At 44.8% G+C, this 18,419-nt stretch overlaps 1 long non-coding RNA gene and 1 other non-coding gene across 2 annotated transcripts; one reads left to right on the top strand and one right to left on the bottom strand.

Moving 5' to 3' along the window:
- Positions 1-18,419, top strand: LOC140460273 (uncharacterized). The gene is made up of 3 exons (XR_011953944.1): positions 1-141; positions 3,897-4,091; positions 16,679-18,419. It is a non-coding gene; the product is annotated as an uncharacterized lncRNA (long non-coding RNA).
- Positions 13,715-13,804, bottom strand: trnap-ugg (transfer RNA proline (anticodon UGG)). Its single transcript is given in 2 exon segments — positions 13,715-13,750; positions 13,769-13,804. It is a non-coding gene; the product is annotated as a tRNA-Pro (tRNA).

Genomic DNA, 18,419 nt, shown 5'->3' with positions numbered 1-18,419 from the left:
GCTTGTGCTGAGAGAAACATTTCGGGTCCGGTGACCCTCCTTCAGAACAGGACCAGGTTTCAGAAACATCCCGGGGAGGTCGCCAGGCCCGAGCGCCAAGACCTGGCTCCTGCCCCCGGGGAGAGGAGACAGTGAGACAGGGTAGGATTGGGAACCGCGGGAGGAGGGAGACTGGGGAGTTTATAAACTCCTAGGGGGAGGCCTGAGGCCTCCAATAAAATCACCACAGGCCCAGTGTTTACTTCACCGGCGAGGGCGCTCTCGGGTTGCCCGGGCAACCGGCCGCCATCTTTGTGAGGGTCAGGCGCATGTTGTCTTGGGGCGGGGAGCGCGGGCGGCCATCTTGGTGAGGGCACCATCAACTGTCATTTCTGGGAGAGAATTCCAACCTCGTGGTAACCTCGGCCTTGGCCGAGCTTAATTCCCCAGACTGTCCAGCGATGTGCAGGTTAGGGGGGGTTCAGCCATGCTAAATTACTGATAATGCCTAAGGATGTTCTTGTTAGTGTATGTTGACCATGCTAATTTACCCCCAGTGCAGGTTAGAGTGGATTGGCCGAGGTAAGTTTATCCATAGTGTTCGGGGTTCTGCAGGTTAGGGTGAAGGTCTGGACCCCCTCAATCGGCTCTCTCGATCCGAGATCGGTCAAAAGAATCACCAGGAGTACGGTCTATTTAAAGCAAGGTTATCAGCTTAATGACATAAGGCAGCCTTGCACAGATTTGTCCAGCAACACAGGTTAAAAGCTTCTGTGTTCCGTGGCAAAATTACACAATTACATTTGAAAATTACACATTATTTATTTTTGCGAGAGCACAGCCTGAATTACAAGAAAAGACCAATAAATTGTAATAAGGTGACATGATTGACAGCAGGTTAGTCCAATGATATTTCCTGGGAAACAGATTGTTTTACGCGCAAAATCATCCCACGCTTGCTAGTTCAAGATTAGTTCGAATACCAAATTACTTATGATTCATATTATGCAATCTCCAATGTTCTCTTTTATTTCTAAATCCAACCAACTCAGCAAAGCAGCAATTCAAGTTCAATGTCAAATCATTACCTGAAGCCATTTTGTTATATTTATTTTAAAATATTATTTAAAATTGAAATGCCATTTTGTGGTTAATAAAAACCTACATACACCTGTTGCTCCTAACAACAGCCGAAATTCAAATTTTAAATCCTGATCTCAATAAAGCAGCAGTTGTCTCATTACCCAAAAGGTTGAGACCACAAACGATATAAGTACGGTTTTGATGGCTAATAACTCCTGAAAATCCTCCTACAGAAAAAAGTCACCGAGAGCTGCATATCCCAAAGAGTGATATTACTGTTTTGTAGAGCTTTTGGATTCTTCCATTCTATGCAAAACTCAGGGGAGACTATTTGGATGGGGCAAGGCTTACCAGGGGAGCTCATAGCACAACTGGTATCAAACTGGCACACAACACCTTTACAGGATAAAGACCATTTAGACTTGTTCTGTAAATGAACTGTTCAATCTCTGACCACTGCAATAGTCATTCTTGGTAATGTTCAGTCCCTCAGCAGACGAGGACATCTTCCTGGCATAGTTGGTGCACAGTCTCTGGTTGCTCAGGATCGCACAGGTAAACTGTCCCTTGTGCACCAATGCTGGCAATGGCAAGTCCACACAGCAGGGGAAGTTCGATCTTTATCATCTCCCCCCCCCCCCCCCCCCCCCCCCGCCCCCTTGCTTGCAAGGGGCTCGTCTGATGAGCTTGCAGTGATGGAGATGAACCCAGAGGGAGATGAGAATTTAAAATTTGAATTTCGGCTCTTGTTAGGAGCAACAGGTGAATGCAGGTTTTTATGAACCACAAAATGGCTTTTCAATTTAAAATGGCTTCAGGTTATGATTTGATGCTGTGAACTTGAATTGCTGCTTTGTTGAGTTGGTTCGCTTTGGGGAAAAGAAAACAATGGAGTTTAATAATATGAATCATATGAATTTGGTATTCAAACTAACCTTGAACTAGCAAGCATGGGATGATTTTGAGAATAAAACAATCTGTTTCCAAGGAAATATTGGACTAGCCTGCTGTCAATCATGTCACCTTATTACATCTGGATAATAGTAACAGGATAGGACAGAGTCAGCATGGATTTATGAAGGGGAAATCATGCTTGACTAATCTTCTTGAATTTTTTGAGGATGTAACTCGGAAGATGGACGAGGGAGATCCAGTGGATGTAGTGTACCTGGACTTTCAGAAAGCTTTTGATAAAGTCCCACACAAGAGGTTAGTGAGTAAAATTAGGGCGCACGGGATTGGGGGCAAAGTACTAGATTGGATAGAGAATTGGTTGGCTAATAGGAAACAAAGGGTAGTGATTAACGGCTCCATTTCGAAATGGCAGGCAGTGACCAGTGGGGTACCGCAGGGATCCGTGCTGGGACCGCAGCTTTTTACAATATATGTAAATGATATAGAAGATGGTATCAGCAATAACATTAGCAAATTTGCTGATGACACAAAGCTAGGTGGTAGGGTGAAATGTGATGAGGATGTTAGGGGATTACAGGGTGACCTGGACAAGTTAGGTGAGTGGGCAGATGCATGGCAGATGCAGTTTAATGTGGATAAATGTCTGGTTATCCACTTTGGTGGCAAGAACAGGAAGGCAGATTACTACCTCAATGGTATCAAATTAGGTAAAGGGGCTGTTCAGAGAGATCTGGGTGTTCTTGTACACCAGTCAATGAAGGCAAGCATGCAGGTACAGCAGGTCGTGAAGAAGGCTAATAGCATGCTGGCCTTCGTAACAAGAGGGATTGAGTATAGAAGCAAAGAGGTGCTTCTGCAGCTGTACAGGGCCCTGGTGAGACCACACCTGGAGTACTGTGTACAGTTCTGGTCTCCAAATTTGAGGAAAGACATTCTGGCTATTGAGGGAGTGCAGCGTAGGTTCACGAGGTCAATTCCTGGAATGGCAGGATTGCCTTACACGGAAAGACTGAAGCGACTGGGCTTGTATACCCTTGAGTTTAGAAGACTGAGAGGGGATCTGATTGAAACGTATAGGCTTATGAAAGGATTGGACACTCTGGCAGGAGGGAACATATTTCCGTTGATGGGGGAGTGCCGAACCAGAGGACACAACTTAAAAATACGGGGTAGACCATTTAGGACAGAGATGAGGAGAAACTACTTCACACAGAGAGTGGTGGCTGTGTGGAATGCTCTGCCCCAGAGGGCAGTGGAGGCCCAGTCTCTGGATTCTTTTAAGAAAGAATTGGATAGAGCTCTTAAAGATAGTGGAGTCAAGGGGTATGGAGATAAGGCTGGAACAGGATACTAATTAGGAATGATCAGCCATGATCATATTGAATGGCGGTGCAGGCTCGAAGGGCAGAATGGCCTACTCCTGCATCTATTGTCTATTGTCTATTGTCTATTACATTTGATTGGTCTTTCAAGGCTGTGCTCTCTTAAAAAACATGTAAATGATGTGTAATTTTCAAACGTAATTCTGCAATTTCGCCACGGAGCTCAGAAGCTTTAACTTCTGTGTTGCTGGACAGAATTGCGTCAGACTGCCTTGCTTTATTAAACTGATAACTTTGCTTTGTACAGTCCGCATTCCGTTCGTTCTATGACCGATCTCGAGACGGAGGGGTCCCGCCTGGGATCCAGATCCTCAAGGGTGGATAGGCCATGCTAAATTCCCTCCATAGTGTCCAGGGATGTGTAAGTTCGGTGTATGACTCTGGGATAAATGTAGGGCAATAAGGGGAGGGATATGGGTGAATTACCATTCAGAACGTTAGTTTGGATTTGTTGGGCCGAGTGACCTGCTTCCACACTGTGAGGATTCTTTGAAGGGAAGGGATTTTTGCAAACTGCTCTCCTTCCATCTGCTGCAGAATTCTGCTGTCGGCCTGTCCCCGCTCCCTGCCCCATTTTTGACATCACAACGCGGAAGTGGCCATATCAGTTTCAATGTGAAACACCCTCCTCTGGGCAACTCCTCATCCTGGGAGGGAGCGAGGGAGGGGGTAATCTGTTCACTTGTAGCAACTGGAGTGAATTCAAGGAGGGAATCTACTCTGCCAACTCAGGTATGTGTCTTAATTACCCGGGTGAGGAGGGACGGATGATAGCAATTGGGGAGAGGAAGATACTTTATTTTTATTTTTTAAAATGCACCTAATTCCCACAAATAAATGCATCAGGTTCAAGTACAGCACGTGCAATGATCCACATTGCAGCTTCAAGCTGGCTGCAACAGTTTTCCATCCTCTGTTCTTGCTCCGTGTTGGCTGCGGCACACTTGGTTTCCTTCCCTCATCTCTTCTTTCTGCCCCCCCGACCCCCGAAGTGTTGATGCTTCCAAACTGACCCTCAAAAGTTCAGGTTATACTTCCATTCTTTCCCAGTTTTCAAAACCCACAAAATACAACTTTCCCAATCCTCTGAGTATCGGAGTTGGGAGGTTATGTTGTGGCTGTACAGGACATTGGTTCGGCCACTTTTGCTCTCGCTCCTATCAAAAGGATGTTGTGAAACTTGAAAGGGTTCAGAAAAATTTACAAGGATGCTGCCAGTGTTGGAGGGTTTGAGCTGAATTGTTTTGGGCTGTTTTCCCGAGTGTGGCAAAGGTGTTTGTATACATTTATAAAATCATGAAAGGCATGGATTGGGTAAACAGACAAGATATTGTCCCCTGGGTTTGGGGGTGTCCAGAACTAAAGTGTAATAGCTTTACGGTGAAGTGGATGAGCAAAGATTTGAAAGAAACGTAAGGGCAACTTTTTAACTCAGAGGGTAGTGAGCGTAAAGAATGAGCTGCCAGATGAAATGGTGGAGGCTGGTACAATTACAATATGTGAATGGCATCTGGATGGTTACTGAATAGGAAGGGTTCAGAGGGGTATGGGCCATGTGCTGGTATACGGGACTAGATTAATGTGGAATATCTAGTCAACATCAATGAATTAAGACCATAAGACACAGAAGTGGATGTAAGGCTATTTGGCCCATTGAGTCCATTCTGTCATTTAATCATGGCTGATGGGCATTTCAGCTCCATTTACCCACACTCTCCCCGTAGCCCTTAATTCCTTAATTAAGAATTTATCAATCTCTGCCTTGAAGACATTTAACGTCCTGGCCTCCACTGCACTCCCTGGCAATGAATTCCACAGGCACACATTCTCTGGCTGAAGAAATGTCTCCTCATTTCTGTTCTAAATTGACCCCCTCTAATTATCAGGCTGTGTCCCTGGATCCTAGTCTCCTCCGCCTAATGGAAACAACTTCCCAGTATCCACCCTTTCTAAGCCAAACATAATCTTGTAAGTTTCTATTAGATCTCTCCTCAACCTACCGAACGCTAATGAGTACAATCCCAGGATCATCAGCCATTCATCGTATGTTAGGCGTACCATTCCAGGGTTCGATCGTGTGAATCTCTGCTGGACACAGTCTAGTGACAGTATATTCTGCTGTTACTGCCACTGAGTCGCACCTTGAACCCTGTTTCGTGGGTGAAGTTGGAGGGGCAAGAGGATCCTTTCTGTTGGACTTGCTGCTCTCGCACCCACTTTACTTCCAGTGCTGTCTGACAGCACCTGCCCTACTGAATTGATCTGCAGGAGCAGATAGAGGACATTTTTACCCTGGATGGAGCGTAATGTTTGTCCAACCCCTTCAGGTTGGTCTGAAATAGATACATTTGTCTCTGTACCGTTGAGTCTCCAGCACAGGGCTAGGCTGGTCGGCGCAATTGGCCTCTATCAGTGTTTTCGCTCTGCCTGAGCCTCCACCCACCCCTCTTCATCGCCCCTTCCCATCCTTCATCAGCAAACTGATATCCCCCACTTATCGCACGTTTGCTTAATGACACTTTGCTTTTACAAAAGACCCACATTAGTACCTGTTTTCGCTAATCAAAAAAAATCCGAAGAGGATTTTTGCTTTCATGAGAGGCAACGTCCTAGTGAACCTTCTCTGCACCCTCTCCCAGAGCATCCACGTCCTTCCGGTAGCATGCTGGCCAGATCTGCACGCAATGTTATGAATGTAGCCGGAATAAATAGCTGTAACATAACTCGCTAACTCTTACACTCTAGGCAAGCGTGCTGTATGCCTTCTTGACCACGTACCTGCCTGCTTTGCCACTTTCAGGGATCTATATGCCCAGATCCCTCTGTATGCTAGATCTTCTATGCGTTCTCTAATTTAATGTACACTTCTTGTATTTCCTTCTCTTCCTTTCTCCCTCATCTGTATCCAGCTTCCTCTTAATTGTATTCCTCTCTTCATCTCTTTCCCCCGTTCCTCACCCCTCCACACATCAGTGTATCATAAGACCATAGGAGCTGAAATTAGGCCATTCATCCCATTGTGACTGCTCTGTGATTCACTCATGGCTGATAAGTTTCTTAACCCCATTCTCCCAGTAACCCTTGGTCCCTTTCATACTCAAGAAACTATCTTTCACAGCTTAAATGTACTCAATGACCTGGCCTCCACAGTCTTCGGTGGCAGTGAATTCCATTTATTCACCACTCTAGCTGAAGAAGTTTCTCTTTACCTCCATTCTAAAGGGTCTTCCCTTTGGTCTAAGGCTGTGCCCTCGGCTCCTAGCCTTTCCTACCAAAGGAAACATCTTCCCAACATCCAGTCTGTTCAGAATTCTGTCAGCTTCAATTAGATCCCCCGTCATCGTTCTAAATTACACTAACTATAGACCCAGAGTCCTCAAACATTCCTTATTTGTTCAGATGTTCATTCCTGGGACCATTCTCGTTAACCTCCTCTGAACACACGCCTAGGCCAGTAAATCCTTCCTGAGATTTGGGCCCAAAACTGCGCACAATACTCCAAATATGGCCTGACCAGAGTGTTACAAAGTCTCAAGTAAATCCCTACTTTTACATTCAAGTCCTGTCAAATTAAATGTCATCATTGCATTTGCCTTCCTAACTACTGTCTCAACCTGTAAGTTTACCTTGAGAGAATCCTGGACTAGAACACCCAAGTCTCTTTGCACCTTAGATTTCTGCATTTTCTTCAGTTCCAAGGGTGACTGTTGGTGTCGGGGCAGCACCAGAGATTTCCTGACATGCGGATTGTATTCCGGTGTACCAGGTAATCTGAGGAACTGGCAGTATCTCAGGAGAAATAGTTATTCCTGGAGGAGGTAGAGAGGAATGTGGTGCGATTCTGTAAACTTGAGGTCTCCAGAAGTGTGCAGAGGTGATGTTAGAATTTAACACCATAAATTTGAAAGCGAGGAAACTCCACCAGAATTCAATTATCAGACATGACAGGCCAATGGTGTCTGTCTGTGATGTTAGAATTCTATGATGCTTGGGACTGAAACATAACTTTCAACCCCATGTATTTCATCTCCTTTGTAATAGAGACCTCTATTTGTATTTTTCAATTGGTTTTTGTACCTGTCTGCTACTTTTGATGATTTGTGTACTTGGTCTCCAAAGTCTTTTTTCCCCTTTTATAGTGCTAAGTTTCTAATAATTTAGCAGTTCTCCAATCAGTCTTTCTTGGGTGAAAAGTAAATGGTTCTGATGTTGTCGTATTGGGTGACATTAAACATTTTTTCCACTCATTCGTTTAACCCATGAATACTGTTTAGCTTCTTCCTGCTCCTTTCTGCACAAGTTGATGCCCCTCTGCCCCTGGATAGTTGATAGTTGACCAAGAACTGGATAGGTGTCCCCTTGATCCAACCCCTCGAGCAATAAGCTATCAGTAACCAAGGACAAAGGTCTTGGACTCCAACTGTTAGTAGGAAACCTCCACTAGGGACAGATTCTTTGGACATGATCTTTGCTTTTGGCACAGAGGCAGGAAACATCTCACCTGTTTCAGATAAATCAAATTACTGACTGTCAACTCCTTTGATACTGACACTGTCATGACACTGTCAACTCCTTTGATACTGAGCAGCGTGAATTGAGTATTTACTGGCCCAACAAGAATGGATTTCCCAAACTGCCACAGTGTTGGTGACAGTCATACACCCAAACCAGCTGCTAGTAGGGATCAGCCTTCTCTCTGAATCAGGAGGTCACAGGTTTAAATCACAGGATGTTGCTGGTAAGAGGTTCAGTGATGGAAATGTCATTCAGCGGAAAATACTAATAGCTCCCAGAAATTATGGCGAATGTCGGGGCTAGTATAAATGAAGAACTGAAGGATATTAATATGTATGAAACAAAAATGCATCAGAGAAATGAATAGGATTTAAAGTAGCTAAATTCCCTGGGCTTGGTGGTTAACGCTAGTTCACTGGAAAGTGGTAATTGGAAAGTGGCACATGTCAACCCACTGTTTTAGAAAGAAGGAAGAGAGCACAGGGAATCTATAATAAAAGGTACAACAACAGGACAGTTAAAAATTAATGATAGGACTGAGCAGAATCAACATGGGCTTATTGGAAATATATGCTAGTCAAACTCAGGTCATTATAGCTAGCAGAATATATGAATGTCCAAATTAGGAGCTGAAGTAAGCCATTCGGCTCATTAAGCTGCTCCATTCCAAGAAGATGATGGCTGATTACTTTGTGTTATACATTGCACATTCGCATCCATCCCCATATCCTTAGATTCTTCTTAGGCAAAGGAATTAATCTACTTCTGCCTTGGAAATATTCAATGGTCCTGGCTTCACTATCTTCTGTCGCAAAGTATTCCAAAGCTGCACAACCTTCCAAAAAATTTCCCTCCTTTGTCACAAATGATTGCGTTTTTTGAAGAAGTAACAAAGAGGATTGATGAGGGCAGAGCAGTAGATGTGATCTATATGGACTTCAGTAAGGCGTTTGACAAGGTTCCCCATGGGAGATTGATTAGCAAGGTTAGATCTCACGGAATACAGGGAGAACTAGCCACTTGGATACAGAACCGGCTCAACGGTAGAAGACAGAGGGTGGTGGTGGAGGGTTGTGTTCCAGACTGGAGACTGTGACCAGTGGAATGCCACAAGGATCGGTGCTGTGTCCTCTACTTTTTGTCATCTACCAAAATGATTTTGATGCGAGCAGAAGAGGTACAGTTAGTAAGTTTGCAGATGACACCAAAATTGGAGGGGTAGTGGACCTCAGAGAGTTAACCTCAGATTACAACAGGATCTTGACCAGATGGGCCAATGGGCTGAGAAGTGGCAGATGGAGTTTAATTCCGATAAATGCGAGGTGCTGCATTTTGGGAAAGCCAATCTTAGCAGGACTTATGCACTTATTGGTAAGGTCCTTGGGAGTATTGCTGAACAAAGAGACCTTGGAGTGCAGGTTCATGGCTCCTTGAAAGTGGAGTTGCAGGTAGATGGGATAGTGAAGAAGGCATTTGGTATGCTTTCCTTTATTGGTCAGAGTATTGAGTACATGAGTTGAGAGGACATGTTGCGGCTGTATTGGACATTGGTTAGCCCACTGTTGGAATATTGCGTGCAATTCTGGTCTCCTTCCTGTTGGAAAGATGTTGTGAAACTTGAAAGGGTTCAGAAACTATTTACAAGCATGTTGCCAGGGGTTGGAGGATTTGAGCTGCTGGAGCATCGGAGGCGAAGGAATGACCTTATAGAGGTTTACAAAATTATGAGGGCATGGATAGGATAAATAGGCAAAGTCTTTTCCCTGGGGTCGGAGAGTTCAGAACGAGAGGGCATAGGTTTAGTGTGAGAGGGGAAAGAACTAAAAGAGACCTTAAGGGTAACTTTCACACACAGGTTGGTATGTGTATGGAATGTGCTGCCAGAGGAAGTGGTGGAGGCTGGCACAATTGCAACATTTAAGAGGAATTTGGATGGGTCTATGAATAGGAAGGGTTTGGAAGGATATGGGCCAGGTACTGGCAGGTGGGACTAGATTGGGTTGGGATATCTGGTCAGCATGGACTGGTTGGACCAAAGGGTCTGTTTCTATGTTGTACATCTCTCAGACGCTATAAATGGGTGATCGAATTGTTCGTTCACAACAGTAAGTAAACATCCTTCAACATCCATCTTTTGAAGACCATTCAGGCTCATAGAAACTTCAATCAAATCACCCCTTGCTATTCCAAACTCTGGTTGAAAGTCAGACCTGTCTGTCTAATGATTTTCCAGTAGACAGTCTGTTCATTGTGGGTGTCAATCTAGTTTACCTTCTGTGAATTGCCTTTAATGCATTTTCATTCTTCCTTAGATAAGGATATCAAAACTGAGCACCGTGTTCAAGATGTAGTCCCACCATTGCTCTGTAACTGAGGCATAATCGCCTTACATTTATGTCATTGGCCTTTCTAATCACTTGCTGTGCTTGCATTCTAACTTGTGACTTATTTGCAAGGCCCCCGGATCCCTCTGCATCTCAGAATTATGCAGTTGTTCTCCAAGTAGGTAACAAATTGCATTTTACCGTATTGTACACCACTTGCAAGAGTTTCGCTTATTTATTTAACCAATCTATCAATCTGCATCATTGATATGTCATCCCCACAATGTACATCTCCATCTATCTTTGTGTTGCCTGCAAATGTAACCACATACCTTTGATCCCCTCCTGTAAGTCATCTATATAATTGTAGAAAGTTGAGGAGCCAGCAGGGATGCCTGTTGGAACCCCACCATACATTGTCATATACAACCAATTTGACAAAAGAACCATTTTTGCATATTCTGTTTTCTGCCAGTCAGTTGATGTTCTATAACTATACTTTACACCATGAGCTCCTCTGTGGAATATGCTTTTTGTGAAAACATGTCAAACACCTTTAGGATATTCAAGTTCAGTGTATTCACAGTCTTCAATTTACATATTCTTTCAAAGAATTCCTTGAGGACAGCATGGTGGCACAGTGGCTCCCTCTCACGGCCAGAGACACCTATTTGATTTCAGCCTTGAGTCGACTATCTGGAGTTTGCATGTTCTGTCTATGTCTTTGTGAGTTTCCACTGGGGGCTCCACAGTCCAAAGATGTGTAGGTTGGGTGGATTAGCCATGCTGGATTGCGTAATGTCCTTGGATGTACAAGCTAGGTGAGTTAGCCATGCTAAATGCAGGGTTACGGGAGTAGGGTGGCAGTCTGGATCTGGGTGGGATGCACTTGAGGGTTGGTGCAGGACTTGATCGGCCAAATGGTCTCTTTCCACACTCTGAATTCTATGAATAAATTGGTGAAACAACATTTCGTTTTCATATTAGCATGCTGATTCTTTTCAATTACCACAAGCTTTTTGACATGGTGGTTATAATCTCCTTAATTGATTCAAAAACAAATGTTTAATTGCCATAGACTCAAGGGACCACATCTTTCCCTTCGAGAACAGAAATATTAAATATGTTACTCCCCAGTCTGAGGAAAACTTGCCTGAATCTAATAAATCTTGGAAAATTAACATTAATTCAAATATGAACTCGTTAGCCACCTTTTAAAATTCTATGATGAAGTCCACCTGTACCCAGAGATTTGCCAGCCTATAGCACCATCAGTTTGCTCAATAGCATTTATCTAATGATTCTCATTTCACCAAACTCCTCTGTTTGTTCAAACTATGGGATTAAAGGCAGGATTCTTGACCCTGTGGTGGAACAGAGGGATCTTGGAGTCCAAGTCCATAGATCGCTCAAAGTTGCCACCCAGGTTGATAAGGTTGTTACGAAGGTGTACAGCGTGTTGGCTTTCATTAGCAGTGAGTTTGAGCTTAAGAGCTGCAAGATTATGCTGCAGCTGTATGGAGTACTGGTTAGATCACACTTTGAATATTATGTTCACTTTTTGTCACCTAATTTTAGGAAAGAGGTGTAGGGAAAATGCCAGAGGAAACATTACAGAAGCGCTTCACAGGAGGCTGCCAATCACTGAGTATGTCACCTAGACAGGGGACGAAACGTCTGCAACACAAATTCCCAGCTCGGCGAACAGACCCACAACAGGAAGCTGTGTAAGCTGAGAGAGGGTACAGAGGAGATTTACCTCGATGCTGCCTGGAATGGAGGGGATGTCTTAGGTTGGGGGAGCGAGGGCCTTTCTCATTGGAGCGAAGAAGGATGAGAGGTGACTTTATAGAGGTGTACTATATGTTGAGAGGCATAGATAGAATGAATACCTGGAGACTCTTTCCCCAGGTCAGAAATGACAGGGCATAATTTTAAGGTAATTGGAAGAAGGTTCAGGGGTTTTTTACTCTGAATGGTGAGTGCATGGAATGCACTTCCAGGGTTGGAATGAGAGTCAGATACATTTAAGGACATTTAAGCGATTACTGAACAAGCACATGGACGGCAGTAAATTGAGGGGTGTGCAGGCTAATCTCATCTTCAAGTTGGATAAAAGGCTGGTACAACATCGAGGGCTGAAGGGTCTGAACTGTGCTGTATTGTTCTACGTTCTCGCTCCAGAACGATGCAGCAGCAGTATTGGAAGAACAATATTGCGTCAAACCCCTTGACCCTTCCAGAGATGGGCACTGTCGATGGAAACTCGGTTAAGGTCTGCCAGCAATCAGGTGATAGCTGGGGTGGGGGCAGGGTGGCAGCGGTGAGACTGAACTTGCTTACTTGAGGGTTTTTAGTTTTCGTTGCTATGTGCAATGAAGTGTGAATCATTGTTTCAGCAATTGGTTCTGTGTGTTGTTTCTGAGTCAGTGACCAAATTAAGGTGATTCACCCACAACCTGAGCAAGAGGCTGGGATTAATATTGACTCCACTGCATTCAGTATGACATCACGTCAATACAGTTAGAAAGGGAAAGCTGACACCAACTCCCACCCCACCAGAGATCTCAAACCGAAACACCCAAAGAGAAGAGCATCGCCCTATAATCTGTAAAATTAATGTGAAAAGTGGTGTAACCTGCTCTAATGTTTAAAAATAAATCCCTGACACTCAACAAAAATCCATTTATTTATCCAACAGTAACGGTGAACAGATGAGCTAAACTATTAAAAAACCGAATAAATCCCTTCTAACTACTGACTGTTCCGGAATAAAACAAGATTCTCGTGAAATGCTGATCCAATAAATATGATTCCCTCTCCTAACAAAAAATGGAATTTAGTCGCTCAGATTACAGCCAGGTTACGTGTCTGTTGGAACACTCTGTGTCGCCTTCTGTTGAATCTTCTGTCAGGAATGCCCTTCTCAGTTTTTTTTAAATGATGCATTCTCTAATAAAGAGATGACTCACATCCAATTTCCCCCTCTCAATTGAACTGAGAATTCTTGGTTCTCGCGAGAGGTAGTTAGAGATCTGGGTGTTCAGTCGATTGTACCCTGAAGGCGCATATCTTTTATATCTTTCCCCTCTCACCCTAAACCATAAAGCCCTCTAGTTCTTGACTCCCCGACCCCAGGGAAAAGACTTTGCCTATTTATAAAGAGACCTAAGGGGCAACTTTTTCATGTAGGGGGTGGTGCCGATCCTTTCAGGCGTGGGAACATTTTGACTACATTACTTTCTCTGTCTCGATTTCGCATGACTTGAAAAGCCTCAATCGGGCCAGATTTCAAACTTCTGTACTCCGAAGAGAGCTGTCCCAAATTTCCAATCGACCCTCATCGCTGACATCCCTCAAACACTGCACCACTCACGTCAACTTTTTCAACGCTATCTCCAATCATTTCACTTCGCTGCTTTCTGTCCCATTGGTCCTCCAGGGAGCCCAACCTCGTTTTACGAAGGTGCTTTTTGAGAAAATTAAACAAGCACTTTCGCGCGAGTCATGAAACTCGGGCTCGTCCGGGATTTGAACCCGGGATCTCTCGCATGCCTGCGTCGGCGAAGACCCAAAGCGAGAATCATACCCCTAGACCAACGAGCCACACGGTTGGCGCGCCGGTGTCACTGCCCCCGCCCTACCTCTTGAACCAGCTGAGTCTTGCTCAGAGTAAAGTCCAGTTGACATTGACCAGGCTGGGGCTGTTTTCTCTGGAACGTCGGAGGTTGAAGGGTGACTTTATGGAGGTTTACAAAATTATGAGGGGCATGGATAGGATAAATAGGCAAAGTCTTTTCCCTGAGGTCGGGGAGTCAAGAACTAGAGGGCTTTAGGGTTTAGAGTGAGAGGGGAAAGATGTAAAAGAGACCTAAGGGTCAACTTTTTCACGCAGGGGGTGGTGCGTGTATGGAATGAGCTGCCAGAGAAAGTGGCGGAGACTGGTACAATTGCAACATTTAAGAGGCGTTTGGATGGATATATGAATAGGAAGGGTTTGGAGGTATATGGGCCGGGTGCTGGCAGGTGGGACTAGATTGGGGTGGGATATCTGGTCGGCATGGACGGGTTGGACCGAAGGGTCTGTTTCCATGCTGTACACCTCTATGACTGTATGAACAGCTGCTTCTCATTCTGTGTCTCTGCTGCCGTTTGCCCGTCCCCAGGAACCGGGCCCTCTCTATGGCAGAAAATTAAACCGTTTTCTTTCTCAACTTTTCTCTGACACCGGAGTGACCAGTGACAAGTATTGCCCTCCTCAACATAGGGCACAGAGAACAGGAGAAGACCCCGCAGACCTCCACGAGTGTGTCATCTCAACTCTGCATACTGGGCCTGTGGATCAATGTGAAATATTTACGTCGAAGTTTTTTGGGAAGCAGATGAGAAGGCGAGGTGCACAACAGTGCGCCGTTATACGGGAAAGCTGCTAAACTCGACATTGAGTAAAGAGGGAAGATGGTATCCCTTCTGGGTTATGCTCCCATCACGCACCGGCAGACATATCGCCGACGAACAAATACTAACTCTGTCTAAATTGCCACATTCTGTTTTTACGAACCGTGATTTCACTCAGAAGCACAATTTACCTGCTCCCTCCTGAATATCCTTCCAGGCTCGAACATACCTTTCAGGTGAAGCAGCACTTTACCTGCACATTTTCCGCAACCTCGTCTACTGCATTCGCTCGTCTTCGTGACTTTAAAGCTCTGCCGAATCACGATAGATCCTTTCAGGCATGGGAGCATTTTCACAGCATTATTTCCTGTTTCTAGGCCCCTACTGACTTGGAAAACTTCGGTTCTCCGAGGAGAGCTGGCCCAATTTTGCAATCTACCTTTATTGCTGACATTCCTCAAACACCGCACCACTCACGTCAACCTGTTCAACGCGATCGCCAACCATTTCACTGCCCCATTCGTACTCCAGGCAGCACAACCTCGTTTCACGAAGGTGCTTTTTGAGAAAAGTAATCGGGCATTTTTGCACAAATCAAGTTAAGAGACGCAGCCTCGTCTGGGATTTGAATCCCAGACCGCGCACAAGTCTGTACAGTTAAAGACTCTCTGGGAAAATTATGCCCCTAGACCAACAAGCCAAAGAGCGGTTCATTCCTCATCCACCGCACACCTCTTGAGCTAGCTGAGGATTGCTTAGTGTGAAATACATTTGACATTGCTCTCAGAATTGCTCGTGACAAAGAGATTCCAAAACAGCTGCTTCTCATTCTGTCTCCCTGCTGCTGTTTGTCCCGTCCCCAGGAACCGGGCTCCCTCCACTGTTTCGAAACTTTTCTCTTACACCCGAGTGGCCAGTGACAAGCATTGCCCTCCTCAACATAGGATACAGAGAACAGGAGACCACTCAGAGGTTGTCAGCTCAACTGTACACATTGGGCCAGTATATCATTGTGAAATATTTATGTCGAAGCTTTTGTGGGGAGCGGATGAGAATGCAAGGTGCAGAACAGAGCGCCGTTATACGGGAAAGCTGCTAAAGACGACGTTGAATGAACAGGAGAGAATGGTCTCTCTTTTGGGTTACCGTCCCAACACGCACACATTGTGCCATTCTCCTGCATTGCTCGGCAGTTTTTCCAGAGAAGTATTCAGCTTTTCATCTGGCGGGTGGCAGGCACGTTTGAGAATGAGGTCAGAAGATCTTCACTGCTGTCGTGTCATATGTTGTTGTGCAGACATATCGTCGATGTGCAAAAATAAACTTTGTCTAAATTCCCACATTCTGTTTTTCGAACTGTGATTTCGCTCAGAATCACTAATTTTCAAAACTCGCAATATTCAAACTTTAACAAAGTGCTCATAGAAATGATTAGTGAACACCTGGAAGAAATTCTTCCAAACTTACCTGGGGAATTTCGCTTTGAGGGGTCTTGAACTTTAAGTGGAAGGAAGGGAAGTTTGCCTCGAGGCTGTTTAATGTGGAGATGTGTTCTCCATGTAAACTGGTCGTAGTTGACCATCCCAGTGCTTCCTGATGCAGGGCTGCCTGACCCCCAGGGAGGTTTACTTGTCGCAACTGGAGTGAATCCAGAGAGGGAGCAGATTCTGCAAAGGTGCTCAAATACTTTCTTTCTCCCTTTTAGGTATTTTCCTTGTGTATTCCCTCAGTTTGGCGCGTATGCAGTTTGCACCCTGGAAAATGATTGCTTTTTTCCTCATGTTCACAATTAAAAGTGTAGTTTCTCATGGAACTGAGCCGCATTGCAAGGATTGTCATATTGATATATATATATATATATATATATATGTACACGTATTTAGTTTAAGATTAGATTAGATTTGAATGAAGTTTTCCTCTAAACACACCTGAGCCTATCTGGCTGCATGAGGGATTTCAGGTTTCTGTGTGCTGGGTATTATGTGATCAGCAGGCATCTGGCAAACTACAGGAAATGCCACCTATGTTGTGTTCGTTTAAGTGTACTGCCAATGATCACTTATTTTGTGATTTTTTTTGCAGGAAGACGTGCCGAAAGAAATCTGAAAACAAATGATCCATCAACTTCTGACTGAGCCACTTGATTCATTGATACTTGAACATCAGCAGCCATTCCAATCGAGAATACATGGTTGCTTTTGTTTGCTTGAGAGATTTTGGACACTGGTGCGGCAGGAAGAATACTGAGACACAGAGTGAGGGAGATTTAGTGCGCTGACTGTGAAAAGTGCTTCACACCATTTACTCAGCTTGGGGGAATCAAAGTCTCACCCCTTACGGTGGGAAAGACTATGTCCCCGTTCTGATTGTAATTTCAAACCCAGACCAACACAAGGAAAGCTCCCCCAATGGGGAAACTGTGGAAATGTGGGGACTGAGGGAAAGGATTCCCTTCCCCATCCGTGTTGGAAACGCACAGACGTATTCACAGCGGTGTGAGGCCATTCACCTGCTCGGTGTGCAGGAAGGGCTTCAGTCGGATCAGCCATCTGGAGACGCACGGGTGGGTCCACAAGTGAGAGAAGCCATTCACGTGCCCCATGTACGGAATAGGGTTCACTCAGTCAGCTGCACTGCTGACCCACCAGTGGGTCCACACCAGAGAGAGGCCGTCCACCTTCTGTCAGTGCCGGAAGGGCTTCACCTGCTCCTCCCACCTGCGGAGGCACCAGCGCGTTCACGTGCCATTGCAGGGGGATGGAAGGAGCGATGGCCGAGCGCCGCTAACAACCCAGCTCTGGGGACTCTCAGGTTCGAATCCCGTCGCGGCAGATGGCAGAATTGGGATTCGGTCAGTAATCTGGACTTCAGAATCTAAGGATGAAACCGTTATCGGAGGGCAAAAACCCACCTGATTCACCCATATCCTTTTCAGTGATGGAAACTGTCGTTGCGGGAAAGGATTCACTCAGTCATCCCAGCTGCATGCTTTACCCGGCTGTACGAAGGATCCAGTTACAAAGGGACAACTCAACTGACCAATAATAAAGAAAGTGTGGTGGGAGGAGTGGGGGTGAGGGTGTGCACTTTGAGCTTGAGGTGCTTTTTTTTTAAGAAAAGCTACTTTTTGTACGCCTTGTGATGTGGAAATCTGAAGCTGTAACAAATTTGGGTCGCAGTAATGGTTACCTGAACTTACCGTCAGGCTTAAACTCTCATTGAAAGCTGGGAGATCCTACAGCTTCTTAATTCTTTCAGCCACCAGCACCGAGTTTCCAATGTTGTGTCTCAGAATGAGCAGTGAATGAGTAGCTAGTATTGTTCGAAATCGTAAATTTTTCAGGACTGCAGGTTTATTGTTTCATTGGCATTGCAAAGTTCACTGGCAACAGTGGGAGGTGTGGGCTGTATTCACTGGAAACAAAGTTTTAAAATGACACAAACACCAGGGTATAGTCCAACAGGTTTATTTGGAAACACTAGGTTTTGGAGCGGTGTTCCTTCATCAGGTAGCTGTTGAGTGGGATGGTAAGACACAGAATATGTAGCAAAAGATTATATGTCATGCAACATAAATGATATATTGAAGAAACCTGTTAAGTCTTTCATCTTTTAAAATGGGTTGCAGATTTCGGTTCATTAATCTGTAAATCCCAGAACTTCTTTTTAGTAACATTCTCCAGGTAACTTAATATTTTATCAAGGGAGGTGACACCTGAGTTCAGATAACGCATGAGAGCTGAGAGGTTAGAGTCTGTCTGTATCCCAGTCTTGAGTAAGACTGGTTCTATTTCCAAATATATAATACTGCAGATGCAATTCA

This window comes from Chiloscyllium punctatum, chromosome 36 (genome assembly GCF_047496795.1).
Source record: "Chiloscyllium punctatum isolate Juve2018m chromosome 36, sChiPun1.3, whole genome shotgun sequence".
NCBI classification, from domain to species: Eukaryota; Metazoa; Chordata; class Chondrichthyes; order Orectolobiformes; family Hemiscylliidae; genus Chiloscyllium; species Chiloscyllium punctatum.
Note: the sequence above shows the minus strand (reverse complement) of the source record. Positions and strands in the feature narration are given on the sequence as shown.